The following is a 15,640-nucleotide window of genomic DNA, read 5'->3' as shown; positions in this document are numbered from 1 at the left end:
CTACTATGAAGGGATAAAAATATGACTCTAAAAATGAAAAATAAAAACTTTTTTTTAAAAAAAGGGATTGATAAGATGTTGGTTGAAAAAGGGAAAAAGAAAAATAAAAAAACAGTTAAAAAATTTACTTTGAAAAACTAATGGATCATGGTAAAAAAAAAAAGCCATGAATTCTATGTGCAGCATTCCCCTAGCGCTGGAGTTCTCCCGTTCTCCTTGATCGGTAAACTTGGTCTTGGCTTGCTGGCTGTTCGTGCTGATCTTCTGGGGGAGGGGCCTTTTGCCGTGGTTCCCAAATGTCTTCGCGGGAGGCAGAATTGCCCCACCCTTTTCGGTCCCAGCTAAGCAAGCTGCTCAGGTTTGCTCTCAGGAGCTTTTCTTCCCTGCAAGCTCTGGTACAGCTTTGGAGGACCAGGGTGAAAATAGTGGCCTCCCAATCTCCACTCAGAGGAGCTGAGAACTCGGGGCCCCGCTCCTCAGTGCGCCCCCAGAGAAAAGCAGTCACTCCCGTCTCCCTGGTCTCTGGCTGCACTCCATGCTCACCCGGCCTGTGACCAAGCGTTTCTATCTCTGGCACTCGACCCCGTGTGGTCTCCAAACCCAGCAGATCCCTGCCGTGCGCTCCCGGGCCGCTCCTCCCGGGGGAGGGAGGGGAGTCTCCCTGGATCTGCCGCTTGTTGGGTCCCTGCTGGAGAAGCAGTAGCCCGAATGGGCCGCGGATCACAGTTTTTGGCAACCCCAAGCTGAGAGTCCGTGCCTCGGCTCCGTCTCTGCAGCCGGCTTCCCCGCTCTGATACCTGGGAGCTCTGCTGCACTCAGGCACCCCCGGTCTTTCTGTGACCCCGAGGGTCCTGAGACCACACTGTCCCACGAGGGTTCCACCTCCCGCTTAGCCACTGGAGCGACGTCCCTCAGCGGAGCTGGCTTCTAAAAGTTCCGATTTTGTGCTCCGCGGCTCTATCACTTGCCAGAAGCGGCCGACGGAGGCCCCCTCCCCCGCCGTCTATCCTCCCGAATATCGCCTCGGATTCACTTCTCCGTACGTCATACCTTCCAGTAAGTGGTCGCTTCTCTGTTCAGAGTGTTGTTGCTACTCTCTTCTTCGGTCTCCTGTTGAGTTCGTAGGTGTTCAGAATGGTTTGATCCCTATTCGGCTGAATTCCTGAGACCAGACGAAATCCAGGTCTCCTACTCCTACACCATCTTGCTGCCTAACTCCCCCAATTTAATTTTAATAGTATAAAACATCTTTGCTCCACCAAAGCCCTATTACCTCTTCCCTCTTTTGTGCTATCTTATTGTCATGTGAATTACTTTATATATTATGGACCACCAACAGATTTATGATTGCTGCTTTGTGCAGTTGTTTTTTAAATCAGAGAAAAGAAAATAATTACCCAAAATTAGGGTTCTGCTGGGTTTTTTTGTTTTGTTTTATATTCACCTATGCAGATAACTGGACCAGTTCTCCTTATTTATTCTTGTAACTAAAGTTACCCTCCAATGTCCTTCCATTTCATCCTGAAGCAATCCTTTCGATATTCCTTGAAGGGCCGCTCCCCTAGTGGCAGATCCTCAGTGTTTGCCATCTGGTAATATCTGAATTTCTCCTTCAGGTTTGAAGGATAGTTTTTCTGGATACAGAATTCTTGGTTGACAACTTTTTCTTTAAGCAGTTTAAATATGTTATCCCACTGCCTTCTGACCTCCATGCTTTCTGATGAACAATCAGTTGTTAATACCATTGGGAATTCCTTGTATGTAATGAGTCATTTTTCTCTTACTGCTTTCAAGATATTCTCTTTGTCTTTGGCTTTTTGACAATTTTACTGCTGTGTGTTTAGTGTGTAGCTCTTGAATTTATTCCACTTGGAGTTCATTGGGATTCTTGGATGTGTAGATTAAAGTTTTCCATAAAATTTGGGAAATTTTCAGCCACTACTTCAAATATTCTTTCTGATCTTTCTCTTTCCTCTCCTTTATGTGTATATCTGTGTGCTTAATAGTATCCCATGAGTCTCTGAGGCTCTGCTAATTTTTCATTTTTTTGTTCCATCTGTTCCTCAGACTAGATTAGGTGATCCCAGTTGACCTATCTTCAACTTCACTGATTTTTTAATTCCGCCAACTCAAATTGCTGTTGAGTCACTATTGAGTTTTTTATTTCAGTTATTATAATTTTCAACTTCAGAATTTCTATTTGATTCTTGTAAAATATAATTTACATCTCTATGTGATGAGAAGTCATGTGCGTTCTCTTCTCTAATTCTACAGACGTGGTTTCCTTTAGTTATTTGAATATATTTATAACAGCTAATGTAAGTCTTTGTCTAGTAAGTCCAACCTCTGGGCTTCCTAAAGGACATTCTCTACTGACTGTCTTTTTTCCCCTGTGTACGGGCCATACTTGTTTCTTTGCATGTCTTGTAATTTTTGTTGAAATTTGGACATTTTAAATAATCTAATGGGACACCTCAGGAAATCAGAGTCCCACTGCCCTCCTTGAAGTTTTCCTGCTTTTGTTGTTTTGTTTCTGCTGCTGCTTCTTTGCTTCATGAAGTTCCTGAACTACTTCCATAAAGTCTGTATTTCCTGTTATGTGTTGCCACTGAAGCCTCTGCTCAGCTAACTTAGTGGTCAGCTAGTGATCAGAGATTTTCTTAAGTGCCCTGAACCAATAAGTCTCTTACTCCTTACCAAGAGTTCCTGTGTATTCGTTTGGTACATATTCAACTTTCTTGAAGTTTATAATTCTGCCTTATCCCTGCACTTCCTGTTTGCACAGGGCCTCAGCATCAGCCAGAGGTGAGGGATTAGGATTCCACAGGTCTTTTCTGGGTATAGGCTCAGCCCTGCCCTTGCACAAGGTCTTCTAGATCCCCGTGAATATGTTTGGAATTTTCAAAGCCCCATACCTATGGACGTTTAATTCCCCAGGTCCTCCTTTTAAGTTTTTTGACCAGCATTTTGTTTGCCTCAAATGGTATCACTGACTCAGGCAGCTGGATTGTTATATAATTGCTGCTGATTGTTTTTGACAAACATCTTGGGGATGAGACTTTCCCCAGTGAGCAAGCTCTGTGTCAAGCTAAATAATAAGACCTGTGAATAGGACTTATCCAATGGACTTCTAGAGAGGTAAAATGGTGACAATTCTCTGAGTCTGTTACAGGAGTACCAAAGCTGGTCTGCGCCTCCAGCGGCTGCTATGATGTTGGCTTTCACAGCTACTATGGTTGCTAGGTTGTTGCTTTGTAAGCCTGCTACAGAGCTGGGGAGAAGGATATGGGAATAGGGCAAGTTAAACACCACAAAGCTCTCTATTCTTGTTGAGATTCAGAAGTTTTTCTTGAACCGATTCACCTTGGATTGTTGAAAATCTTTGGTTAATTTCCAGAGTTTCCAAAAAAAAAAAAGATGATTTTCAAAAAGTGTTCTTGTTGACTTTACGGAGCAGGAAAATCATTAGAGGCCCTTGTTCCTGTCATTCCAGAAGTCCTGCCTTAAGGGCAATCATTCTTGCTATTTTTTTAATAACAGCATTATTGATCCATGTACAATAAAACCACCCACTCAAAGTGTGCCATTAAATGGTGCTTATAGTGTAGACATGCACAACCATCACAACAATCAATTTTAAAACATTTTTATCATCTCCTAAAGAAACCCCATACACTTTAGTTATCACCCTCTTATTACCCCATCTCCCCAAGACCTAAGCAATGACTAATCTACTTTCTGTCTCTATAAATTTCAATCTTCTGGACATTTCATATAAATGAAAACATATACTATATGGTCTGTTGTAACTGTCTTCTTTCATTTAGCATGCTTTCAAAGTTCATTCATGCTGTAACATGTATTAATACTTACTCTTTTTTATGATCAGGTACTATTCTGTTCTATGGATAAACCACCTCTTGCTTATCCATTTGTCGGGTGATGGATATTTGGCTTGTTTCCACTTTTTCACTCTTATGGATAATGCTGCTCTAAACATTTGTGTACAAATTTCTGTGTAGACACATGGTTTTATTCACTTTGGGTATAAACCAGGAATTGGTGGGTCATGTGGTAACTCTATGTTTAACATTTTGAGGAGCTGCCAGACTGTTTTCCAAATGGTTATACCTTCTATGTTCCCATCAGCAACGTATAAGAGTGCCTACCAAGTTTTCTACATCCTTGCCAATGCTTCCTATTATCCGACTTTCCTATTTAATTGGATATGAAGTGGTGTTTTCTTATGGTTTTGAGTTGCATTTTCCTCGTAACTAGTGAAATGGAGCATCTTTTCATGAACTTATTGTCCATTTGTATATCTTCTTTGGAGAAATGTACATTCAAATCCTTTGCCCATTTTTAATTGGATTACTTGTCTTTTTTATTGCTGTTGAGTTATAAAAGGTTTTCTTTTTTAAAATATTCTATTCTTATTAGATATATGATTTGGAAATACATTCTCCTAATCTTTGGTTTGTCTTTTCATTTTCTTGACAGTTTCCTTTGAAGAACAAAAGTTGTTTTTTTTAATTTGATAAAATACAATTTACTTATTTTTCGTTTGTTACTTATGCTTTACGTGTCATATCTTAGAAATTGTTGCTAAGTCCAAGGTCATGAAGATTTACTCTTGTGTTTTCTTCTTAGAGTTTTGTAGATTAAGCTCTGACATTTATGTCTAAACCATGTTGAGTAGTTTTTTGCATATAGTGTAAGGTAAAGTCCAACTTCATTCTTTTTCATGTGTCTATCCACTTGCTGCAACACCATTTGTTGAAAACACTATTCTTTCCCCCATTGAATTGTTTTGGAGCCCTCGTAGAAAATCAATTAACCACAGACACCTGGATTTATTTCTAGGCTCTAAGTTCTATCCCATTGATTTATATGTCTGCGATTATGTCTATTCTAGGCTGTCTTTATTACTACTGCATTGTGATCAGTTTTGAAATAAAAAAAATCTGAGTCCTCCTGCTTTATTCCTCTTTTCCAAAATTGTTTTGGCTATTCTGGGTCACTTGAAATTCCACATGTATTTTAGAATCAGCTTGTTGATTTCTACAAAGAAGTCAGCTGAGATGCTGGTAGGGATCGTATTGAATCTATTGATCAACTTAGGGAGTATTGTTATCTTTAATGATATTGGGCCTTCCAGTACCTTAACATGGAATGTTTTTCCATTTATTTAAATCTTCTTTAATTTCTTTCAGCAATGTTTTGTAGTTTTCAAAGTATAAGTTTTATATTCTTTTTGTTAAATCTGTTCCTAATAGTTTATTCTTTTTGATGTCATTGTAAATGTAATTGTTTTCTTAATTTCATTTTTGGATTGTTCATTGCAAGTGTATAGAAATACAATTAATTTTTGTGTATGGATCTTATATCTTTCAACCTTGCTGAACTTATTTATTAGTTCTAATAGATTTTTAATATGTTTGGTTTTTTATTCATTGTAATAGATTTAGTGGATTACATAGAACTTATTAAACACAAGATCATGAGGGATGCCTGGGTGGCTCAGTCGGTTAAGCATCTGCCTTCGGCTCAGGTCATGATCCCAGGGTACTGGAATTGAGTCCCACATCAGGATCCTTGCTCAGTGAGGAGCCTGCTTCTCCCTCTGCCCGCCTCTCTCTCTCTGACAAATAGATAAATAAAATCTTAAAAAAACCACAAGATCATGGCATCTGTGACTAAAGATAGTTTAACTTCTTCTCTTCCAATTTCTCTTTTATTTATTTTTCTTGCTTAGTTTCCTTGGCAATAACCTCTAGTACATGTTGAGTAGATGTGGGTATGCCACAGTCACTAGAGTGACCATACCCAAATGTTAACCTCCACTACCTGTCTGTTAATTGCTGTATTGTTTCAACAATGCTCTGGAGCATACATTCCTTCACAGACAAATCTAAGCAAATTTGGGCTCCTTTGAAGGGATAGTTCCAGAGCTCGGTATTTGAGATTTATTCTGACTCCAGGAGGGCTCTTCCTACCTGTCTCTTTCCCTGATTCACTGGCAAAATGACTGGCCTCCAGTTTAAACTACGTCTTCAATAAATCTAGTTCTTTTTTTTTTTTAAGAGAGAGAGAGAGAGAGAGAAGGAGGTGGGGGGAGGGGCAGAGGGAGAGGGAGAGAGAGAATCTTTAGCAGACTCCACACCCAGTGTGGAGCCTGATTTGGGGGGGGGGTGCTCAATCTCACAACCCTGAGATTGAGAGGTGGAGGCTCTGTCCTTCTGTCCGACCTCCACTCATGGGTCACTGAGATCATGACCTGAGCCAAAATCAAGAGTCGGAGGTTTAATCGACTGAACCATTCAGGTGCCCCAATGTCTTCAATAAATCTATCAATCTCTTCCCAATTTCCTTTTACCAAAACTTCCATTTATTTTGACAATTCCAATAGACTACAACTTCTCCACACTCTGTTGTAAATAAATCATCTCACTGGGGGTGGGGAGAGGTTGATTCTATGCTCTTTGTTCCATGCCCAGCTTTCCACTGAGCAAAATCTCTCTGCCTCCATTCTGGCTCTGGGAGTGGGGACAACAGCACACTTCTCTGAGTGACCTCCCTGTTTCAGGATCTGACTATTTAGTGGTTGGGGTAACAGCAGCCCCAGGTCTCCTGGGCTTGCTTATCTCTGTCTGGAATTCCCACTCTGTGATGCAGGGCGAGGGCAGTCAGGGTTCCATGATTCTCAGGGATGCTGCATTCAACCCCATGAGTGGGGGTTGGACAGAAGGACAGAGCCTCCACCTCTCAGCTGTGCTTGTCCTCAACTTAAGCCATGGCAACAGGCCGCTGAGGGCAAGATGAGAAATGCTGATGTCCTGCCCCTCCTGGGAAGATAAGTCTCTGGCTGGAAGCTTCAAGGAGAGGGAGCCCCAGGTTCTTGGCTACCAATTTTGAGTGAAGTTTCCATCTGGTGGAAATGGGAGGGAGAGGTAAGGACATGCATCTTGGTTCAAATATCAGAGTCGTCACAGGTCTTTTCAATTTTTAGTAGATTTTCTTGAATAAATGTTTCTTCATTTGCTTTATGCTAATAGGGCCGTCTCTAAAGACTTTAATGTTTAGGGATTTTCAGTATTTTTTCACCAGTTTCATAGGAAAATGGGCCTGTGGAGCTCTACAAGCTGTTATGCCAAAAGTGGAAAGTCCTTATTGTTGCTGTTTTTTTTAAAGATTTTATTTATTTATTTGAGAGAGAGAGAATGAGAGATAGAGAGCACGAGAGGGAAGAGGGTCAGAGGGAGAAGCAGACTCCCTGCTGAGCAGGGAGCCCGATGTGGGACTCGATCCCGGGACTCCAGGATCATGACCTGAGCCTAAGGCAGTCGCTTAACCAACTGAGCCACCCAGGCGCCCCACTTATTATTGCTTTTTAACTTTTCCCCTCAAACCTGCTCTCTTCCCGAGCTCCTGCTGAAAGGTGCCATCATCCACCGAGTCAGTGTTCAGTAGGGCATTCTTTGGTTCTGTCTACTGAGGATCTCAGGACTTGACCTTTTCCTCAGCACATGGTAGGACTAACCTCCCGGTCCTCCTGGTTCGGTGACTAACTCTGGCCCATTCAGTGCGAGTGGAAGTGACATGGTTCAGGTCAGGCCAGGGCCATTCACTGCCAACATGAGACACCCCCCCCTCCTCCCCTCCTGTCTGTCACCTTCTGCCATGGTGACAGGAGACTTTCCAGATAATGGTTACTTCATCAGTCAGGCATATTTTTTTTAAAGATGTATTTATTTATTTATTTATTTGAGAGAGAACACGAGCAGGAGGAGCAGAGGGAGAGGGAGAGAGGATCCAAAGCAGAGTCCGCACCTAGCACGAAGGCCCATGCGGGGCTCCATCTCACGTGAGATCACCACCTGAGCCGAAGCCAAGAGTTGGACGCTTAACTGACTGAATCACCCAGGTGCCCCATCTTGAATGAAGCCACCTTGAATGAAGAGCAGAGCAGGATCATGGCTGAGCCCTGCAGGACGTGTAGCCTGCCCAAGAAACTCGGAGTGAGAGAAAGCCCCGCCTCAACTCAAAACAACACAGCAAAGATGTGACCATTCACCAAGCATCTCCCTGTGGGAGGCACAGTGATCACCATCTTACAGAGACACAATGAAGCCTAGAAAAATCAACCCACTTGCCTGAGTCTTGGGAAGTGGGGAGTTGGGAAATGAACCCACATATGACACATTGCCCTTGCTCTTAACTGTCCCCCTTCAGTAACCACACCAGGTTCTGGACCGTGTTGGCTTTGCCCTTGGATCTGGATGGTCTTCTTGTCGCTGACTGGCTCTGTCAGTCAGAAAGTGCTTTTTCCTTTTGAATTCCTATCTGCCTCCAGGAAGATTCGTTTCTCCCCCTGGCGCCACACAGAGTGAGTCTAATCTTCTCAGAAACTGCAACATAAATTTAATAAACTCCACTAAAGTCTCTAATCTCATAGACAGGATGCAAAAGTTTTGTCCTTTGGACTTTTTAAAAATAATTACTAGAACCATGAACATTGCAGGGATTAGAGTCTTGGCTGGAGACGAGGATGGATTGTGTCACCAGGAAACTACAAATGAACCGAAACTCCTGCACCATAAGGCGGGCTGGGATTTGCATGAAATTAGGAAGCAGGTCCAGGCCCATTAACTCCTTGGGGACTAACGGTGAACTAGGATTTATTTAGGAAACCCAGAAGCAAGGAGAGTTGAGGTCTTTCTTTAAAAACCAAACGTATCACTAATGTTTTACTCAATGTTGAAATGGTGAAAGCTTTATCTCTGAGATCAGGAAAATGAAAAGTACCTGCTTTCACCACTTCTATTCAACATGGTACTGAAAGTCCTCAATGGAGCAATCAGGCAAGAAAAAGAAACAAAAGGTGTCATAATTCGAAAGGAAGAAGTAAAATGATCTCTGTTCACATAAGACATGGCCTTATATGTGTAGAACCCTGAAGATTACACACACCCCCACACACCCTCAACCCACACACACACTCACACACACACACACACACCTATTAGAACTAATAAACATTCAACAAAGTTGCAGGATACAAAATCAACAGACAAAAATCAGTTGCATTTCTATATATTAACAATGAGCAACCTGAAAGGGAAGTTAAGAAAATGATTCCATTTATAATAGTATCAAAAAGAATAAAATATCTAGGACTTAGGTTAATCACTGAAGTGAGACTTTCACATTGAAAACTATAAAGCATTGCTGAAAGAAATTAAAGAAGATGTAAGTAAATAGAACACATCTCATGTTCATGGATTAAAAGACCTACTATTATACACTTAATACTAATTTTTTAAAGATTTTATTTTTAAGTCATCTCTACACCCAGCGTGGGGTTTCAATTCACAGCCCTGAGATCAGGAGTCGCACACTCCACTGAGCCAGCCAGGTGCCCCCATACTTGATATTAATCTTAAACTAATTTTAAGATGTCAGTGCTACCCAAAGCAATCTATAGATTCAATACCATCCCAATGAGGTTTTTTGCAGAAATAGAAAAATCCATCCTAAAATTCACGTGGAATCTCCCAGGATCCTAATAATCAAAACAACCTTGAAATAGAAGAACAACGTTGAAGGTCTCACACTGCCTGATTTAAAACTTACTACAAAGCTTTAGGAATCAAAACAGCATGGTACTGGCATGAAGACTAACATCTAGACCAATGAAATAGAATAGGAAGCCCAGAAATAAACCCATGTATATATGGACAAATAGTTTTCAACAAGAGTTCCAAGACCATTCAACATCAATGTTTCTTTTTTTTTTTAAGATTTTATTTATTTGACAGAGAGAGAGACAGCAAGGGCAGGAACACAAGCAGGGGGAGTGGGAGAGGGAGAAGCAGGCTTCTCCGCGGAGCAGGGAGCCTGATGTGGGGCTCGATTCCAGGACCCTGGGATCATGACCTGAGCCGAAGGCAGACACTTAACGACTGAGCCACCCAGGCGCCCCTCAACATCAATGTTTCTAATTAACAAAGCCTCAAGGCTGATCTCTGTCTTCAGGTGGCCCCTGAGCCCCAGCCTCCCTGCTGGGGTTGTCACCTTGCACACTCAGCTGCCCCCCCGCCACCATGACTCCGTCCATTTCCACCTCCACCAGTCCCTTCAGACTGACTTTTAGGGCAGACTGGCTGACTGCTGGTCTTTCTTCCAGCCTCCCCTGTGGACACTTTACTGTGTTTCCAGGGATCTCTGGCTTGCTGCCCACAAGCCAGTGCTGTCCCTCCCCGTGCTCACAGAGCCCATCCCTGGGTCTCCCTGGACTTCCACAGGTTCAGGAGGTAAGCTTGAGCCCCATCTCCTCTGAAGGGATTGGTCACATGTCCTAGATTGGCTTCCTTTGAAAGCAAACCCCAAAACAAGGGCTTGGGAAGTCTTCCCAGGAAGCACAAGTGAGACGGGCTGAGACAGGGAAGGGTGAGAGTAATCGGGGCTCCGTCTTTCGGGGGACCCTCCGAGGGACCCATGTTGAACACACTTCAGGACAGAAGCTGGGTGTTTATTCCTCACTGGTTTGACCCTTGGGGGTGTAGGAGTTCCAGGTAGCCCCGCAGGAGGGCTGAGTAAGCTTCCACAGCACCGGACAAAGTCCTTAGGACAGCCGGGGACAAGACAGAGGGGAGGTGTGGGGTGCTACCAGCATGCACAGGAACTTTCACTGCAACAGCAGGTGGCCTCAGGCTTGGGGGTCCATGGCCACAGTCTCCTTTGCACTCCCAGCATCCCCCTTACCATGTAGGAGACCCTTTACTTTTTAACATCTTGGTCCCCTGGTGGTTTGATCAGGGGCTTGACAGTGAAGTCGCTCCTAGCCCCTTCCAGGCTGTGTGTTCTTAGACAAGTTCCTTAACCTCTCTGAGCCTTCATTTTCTCACCTGTAAAACAGGGCAATGGCAGCTTTGCGGCGACTGAGGTGCTATGAGATGCCACAAAGCAGCCACATCACCCTCTCCCCGGGCACTTGGCCCTCTGAGGTCCCTTTTGCTGGCCACACAGTGACCAGTCCTCGGAGGACTGGGTGGCGGGTGCTTCCTCTCGTTCCTGTCTCCACCGCATCCTGACAGCTTTGACAAAAGGTAGAGGAGGTTGGGGGCAGGTCTGCACCAATCGACAGGCAGACTGGGTGGGGAATCAGGGGGAGGAAGCTGAGAGGAGGCCTGGGTCCCACGGGGCAGTGGGGAGGACTGGCTGCAGAGACAGCTGGGGGACAGGGAGAACCTGGCACTTTCTGGACAGGTACCCCAGCCCCAGCCCCACCCCCAGCATGGACAGGGCCTTCGGGCTCAGACTGGGACTCTAACCCCCCCACCCCTACCTGCACCGACTTCCCCCATTGTCCCCACACCTCCCTGGGAGGCCGCACATGGCTGTCCCCTCCACTGTGTGCTCCCCACGTCCCTCAGCTGAAGAATGCTACTTGCAGGTGGAGGAGCCAGGCTGGGGCACCCCGTGTCTCCCTCTGAATCTTCCCACTTTCTGGGCCTCAGTTTCTCCATCTGCAAAATGAGGAAGTCCCTTCCAGCTGCAAGCTTTACCAGTGAAACCAGTTTGCTCCTCTCAAACTCCCTATCACGAAAGCGAGGCTGCAGGAGGGTCAGGGGGTTGGGGGTCAGGTGATCGTCAATGAGGTTCTAAAGGGGGTCTTCCAGGAGGCCCCTGGGGCCCCACCCGCCCACCCCGTGATTAATTCAGCTCTGTGAAGCGGTATTTGCCCTGGAAATATCATCATTTCTGATGGTGAAGACAGGGAGAAATAAATGGGGAGAGTCAAGTACTGCTTTGGGGTGCTTGGTCAATGAGATGGGGGAGAGGGGTGCCGCCTGGTCTCCGGGCCTCCACACTGGGCTCTTTCACAGGCAGGACTAATTAGGCCAGAGTTTGTCTCCGGGACTGTAGGATGAAGATCCAGGTTTGATGGGGGCGGGCGGCGGGGACTGGGGGCAGTGGGTGCTGGAGCAGAGCAAACCAGCTCACAGAGCTGATGGTGAAACGTTCAGGATCTTGTCAGGCAGTTGTTAAACACAGCTACAATTAAACATTACACTGTATTAACTTACCATGAGATAAATTACATTTAAAAAAGGAATAAACACTCAAAACCCATCTATTCCTAATTGCTTTATGATATCATGCTATTGTATAGGCTTTTGAGGTGCTTTACAGCTATTGCACGGAAATACTACGTAATGGGGCGTCACTCTGCGTCTCTTCCAAACTCCGTGCTTGGTGACATCTCACTGGACCTTGAGATGGCGGGCTTACACCACAGAGCCTGGCAAACACCACCAACCAGGGTTTGCTGTTGTTGTTTTTCCAGGAAAGCCAGTTGCTGAATATTCACCATGGAGTGTGGGAAAAGGCATGGGGCAAGAACAGAAGGCGGGCGATGCCGGCGTGCAGACTGGGCAGAGGGAGGGCAGCATGTCAGCCAGCCCAGCCCTGAGCCAGGGTCAGAGGTGGCCCCCAATGATACAGGAAGCCTCTGGCAAGTGCGGCTGGGATCCAGGCCTCCCATCTCCCTGGGAGGGGGGTCACAGAGGGTCTGTGCCTATGGAGGGGGGCTCTGTTTTAGGGCCCAGGTACTTGGGGAGGGTAGCTATCCCTCTGTCTCATGCACAGAATTCAGGGGGGTGCCCCCCTCTGAGAGGGGCCACCTCACTGGTGGTCTCTGTGAGGACAATGTGAGCTCATGCCTCTGTGAGTCTGCAGAGACCGGGGTCCCCTCAGCTGCTCCTGGTCCCTCCCAGAGGGCTCGTGACCCCAGTGAGGACTGGGACCCCCCCAGCAGACTGCAGCTTTCTAAAGCGGCAGGACTGTCTGCCCCAACAGACTGGAGGTTTGTAAAGGCAAGGTTATTTTTCTGCCCAGACTAGGGGCTCCTAAGGGCAAGACAGTGTCTCCCAAACCATACTGGAGGACCCAGGGGCAGGACTGTTTCTCTCTTCAGATTCAGGGCAATAGGGATGTCTTACTTAGGGCTTCCAAGGGCATAACTGTGTCCCTTCCTCAGCCCGAGGCCTTCTGAAGCCATGAACAAGCCTCCCACACTGGACATCCTCCCACAATCTTTGTGAGACTGGGTTCTGGGGTGGATGGCATCTGTGGAAATGCCATGGGTCAGCCATCTCTGTCCAATCTAAGGAAACTCCAAGGGGAAGATGAGAAGGAGCAAAATGCTGACCCTCAAAGCCCTTGGATACAGGAGAACATCTGTATTGGGAGGCCCAGGAGCCCAGGGGTCGTATGGAGAGGCCCCTGCTGTGTCTGCCAGCCAGGAAAGGACCAGGCAGGGCCAGGACCGGCCCCTGTCCCTAAGTCCCCACTAATAACTGTGGGACAGAGACAGCTGACCCCACTCATCCAGGAATCTATCCACGCATCCATCCATCCATCCATCCATCCATCCATCCAGCAAGTGTCTGGTGAGCCCCGACTGGGTGCCTGGCCCCGTGCAGGGCGCTGGGGATGCAGCAGGCACAACACAGACGAGGTCCCCACCCCATGGCGCTTGCAGCCTCGTGGGGGAGACGGATCAGAACCCACCAGTGAAGGAATAATTTCCGAAAGTGGCAGATGCCGCGATGGAGATAATGCGGGATGGTGCGTTGAAGGATCTCAGGACCGGCGTCCTTCCGCCATGGGGTCTGGGAAGGCTTCGACTCCAGGCTGAGGTCTGTGGATGAGAGATGGTCGTCCCAGGCATTGGGACGGTGAATACGAAGTCCTCGGCACCATCTAGGGGTGTCCCAAAGTGCCGGGGGGCCGAGCCGGGGTACCTGAGGGACTGTGGGTCAGGAGGAAGCCGTAGATGTGGCTGGAGACAGCTGTTGGCTCACACACAACCCCGTGGCCATGGTGAGGGCTCTAGTGTATTCTGGGAGCAGCCGGAGGAGGAGGCAGCCAGGGGAGGAAGCTGGGCCCTCAGCTCTGGGCCACGGGGCTCAGAGATGCTGCCGATGAGGCTGAGTAATCAAACCTTGGGGAGGCCACATCCGATCAGCCGGGGCTGGAGTGCAGATTACACTGAAAGGTGCTCCTTGTCCCCGGGTTAGGGTGCTGGCCTGGGGATGGCTGAGCACTAGGGGAGGGGTGCCATGCAGGGCGTGGGGTCAGGGAGCGCCCCAGGCCTGAGAAGAGGCCAGCTCGGGGTGGGCGGGTGTCACAGGGCACCCTGAGCCAGGCCCTGAACAAAGCACTCACAAGCACGCCATCTGCTTTGCCTGTGCTCGGTGGGTGTGCCCTCCTGTCACCGGGCTCTGTGTTCATAATCGCCACCACCATAGCCACTAGTCTCTCCACTGAGCATTCATCTCTGGCTTCTCTAACTGCTCTGTGTGGACTAACAGCTGACCCTCAGCACCCCTCGGCATCAGGGACAGCTTTCTCACGCTCCTCCCTGTCTGACAGCTGAGAACCCAGGGAGGGGAAGCCACCAGCTCAAGGTCGCTCAAGGTGTGCTGAGGGCCAAGTCTGCACCCAGGCCATTGGGCTCCGTGTCCCAGGTGTAACCACTGCACCGCACTGCCTCTGTGTAGACCCCGCTGCTCCCAGGGTGGGGATCCTCATCCTCATGGGACAGGCGAGAAGACCAAGGTTAAGAGGAGGGGAGGGACCCACCCCAGGTCCCTGGTGGAATGTGCACCCTGATGTCGAGGGAGTCCCTGACCTCGTCAAATCTTTCCACCACCTCGACCCTTTAGCAGGAGACGAGGCTCACCTGAGGACCCCGAGGGAGTGGTCTGGAATGGTCCTGGGAGAGGAGCGGGCCCCTGAGCTCCAACAGCCCCAGGCTAACGTTCCTGTCCTGGTTGGAGATGAGGAAAAGCACAGAGCAGCGGGGAGGTAAAAACCAGGGGGCAGGCACACGGGCGCACCTGCTTCCAGGGCCCCAGCTGTCACCCCCAGGTACAGACCCACGCCTGTCCATCACCCACTCCCAGGTACCCTCAGCTGACCCCAGCCCCATGCCCTGCCCCCAGGAAGATGCTGCCTGCCCCCTGCAGCCCCCATCAGTGCCCGTGCCCACAAGTACATGCTTGCACACACATGCACACTCGTGCACGCTCACGCATGTGGGACCCTCCCCACAGAGGTGTCTCCGTGTCTATGTTCACACCTGCCACCTTCCCACAGGAAGCCTCCTCTCACAGCCCTTGTGCCGCGGGGGCTATGAGATTCACCATCACATTCAAAGGTAAGGCCAGAGCCAGGTGAGGTGTGGCAGAATCTCATTTTTCAGATGGTAATTATAATAATTAAAAATTCTCTGATCAGTGGCGAGGAGGGAGGTTCTGGGGGGAAGAATGGGAAGGAGGGAGGTAGTGGTGGGTAAAGACAAGATCCAACTCCAAAGACCCCCTTGCCTCCCACGGTCACCAGGAATTCTGCAGGAAGCTCTGGCGCTGGGAACAGGCAGGGAAATGGGGAGATTCAAGAAGGGGACAAAGGGTCAGCCAACAGCCTCTGGCTGGGCCCAAGGTGACAAAAGGAGCCATTGAGCTTGGCCTCCGTCTATGAATTGATGCTTCTCATAGGAGCTGAACGGTCTCAGAGGGGAGGTATCCTCACTGGGTTGTGGGTCTGGAAATCCACCCGTGGGTCCCCTGGC

Source organism: Callorhinus ursinus, unplaced genomic scaffold (assembly GCF_003265705.2).
Source record: "Callorhinus ursinus isolate GAN/ISIS: 27379988/994484 unplaced genomic scaffold, GSC_fseal_2.0 scaffold18, whole genome shotgun sequence".
NCBI classification, from domain to species: Eukaryota; Metazoa; Chordata; class Mammalia; order Carnivora; family Otariidae; genus Callorhinus; species Callorhinus ursinus.
This window is presented reverse-complemented; position numbering follows the sequence as displayed.